This window comes from Corvus brachyrhynchos, unplaced genomic scaffold, assembly GCF_000691975.1.
Source record: "Corvus brachyrhynchos isolate BGI_N302 unplaced genomic scaffold, ASM69197v1 scaffold85, whole genome shotgun sequence".
NCBI lineage: Eukaryota > Metazoa > Chordata > Aves > Passeriformes > Corvidae > Corvus > Corvus brachyrhynchos.
In genome coordinates, this window is record NW_008238634.1 from 997651 (window position 1) to 999239 (window position 1589).

At 65.6% G+C, this 1589-nt stretch overlaps 1 protein-coding gene across 1 annotated transcript in view; it reads left to right on the forward strand.

Moving 5' to 3' along the window:
• Window positions 1–1589, forward strand: part of CUNH20orf27 (chromosome unknown C20orf27 homolog) — a 9324-nt gene that overhangs the window by 5945 nt on the left and 1790 nt on the right. The window lies entirely within an intron of this gene.

The following is a 1589-nucleotide window of genomic DNA, read 5'->3' on the forward strand; positions in this document are numbered from 1 at the left end:
TACCGTGTCCCCTCCTCGTCCCCAGTGTCCCCAGCCCGGGCCCGGCTCTTTTCCAGCGGGGGGGAGGAGGGAGGCCACACCCAGGTGTCCCGAGGAGGTGACAATTCCTCGCTCTCAGGGTCCCCAGTGTCCCCAAATCCCGTTATTTTGTTGTTGTTGGGGTTTTCTTTTCCTGGGGGGGGTCTCTGTGGGTGAGGGGACTCCAGACCCTGACAAAGAACAGGGACAGGGACAGGGACAGGGACAGGGACAGGGTTTTCTCCAGGAGGACAGGGACAGGATTGGCTCCAGCGGGACAGGGACAGGGTTTTCTCCAGGGGGACAGAGACCGGGACAGGATTGGCTCCAGCGGGACAGAGACCGAGACAGGGTTTGCTCCAAGGGGACAGGGACAGGGACAGGATTGGCTCCAGGGGGACAGGGCAAGGACAAGGACAAGGTTTTCTCCAAGGGGACAGGGACAGGATTGGCTCCAGGGGGACAGGGACAAGATTTTCTCCAGTGGGACAAAGACCGGGACAGGGTTTGCTCCAAGGGGACAGGGACGGGATTGGCTCCAGGGGGACAGGGACAGGGCAAGGACAGGGACAAGGTTTTCTCCAGGGGGACAGGGACAGGATTAGCTCCAGGGGGACAGGGACAGGGTTTGCTCCAAGAGGTGCCAACCTCCACTTTGGGGACAGTTGGGCGCTGCCACATCCGTGGGATCCGGGAGCGGGGCCGTGCCTGGGGACAGCTGAGCGTCACCCTGGGCTGGGTGGCAGCTCTTTGGGGACACTCCGAGGACACCGCAGGTCCCTGGGGCCACCTCGGTCCCATCCCAGTTGTCCCACAGCCAATGGATGCTGGTTGCCACATCCCTGTCCCCTCGGGGCGCGCTCGGTGTCACCTCCCGGCAGTGGGGACAGCGCGGGGACAGGGCTTTTCCCACCCGCCGCTGGCTCCATCCCAAGAAAGCGCTTTAGGGTTTGTTTGGAGATTCCCAGTTGGGGCTGGGATTGGGATCGGGACCGGGACTGGGGCCGATGATCGGAGCCGGGATTGGGACCGGGATCGGGATGGGGATCGGAGCCGGGATCGGGGCCGGATGCAAGGGGAAGGAGCCCTGGAGGGCCCCCCGAGAGCTCTGGGGGGGACGTGGGTGGAGTGTGGGGGGTACAGGGAGGGGACGGGCAGGGCAGGGAGGGGACAGGGAATATTCGGGCAGGGTGGGAAGGATGGGAAGGGCTCAGGCAGGGAAGGAGCAGGGAGGGCAGGGAAGGTTCGGGCAGGGCAGGGAAGGAGCAGGGAGGGCAGGGAAGGAGCAGGGAGGGCAGGGAAGGAGCAGGGAGGGCGGGGAATGCTCAGGCAGGGCGGGAAGGATGGGAGGGCTCAGGCTCAGGCAGGATCAGGAAGGCTCAGGTAGGATCAGGAAGGCTCAGGCAGGCACAGGCAGGACAGGGAAGGTTTGGGCAGGGCAGGGAGAGCTCAGGCAGGGCAGGGAAGGCACAGGCAGGGCAGGGAAGGCAGGGAGGGCTCAGGAAGGATAGGGAGGGCTCGGGCAGGGCAGGGAAGGCTCGGGCAGGGCAGGGGAGGCGCCGGCAGGGCGG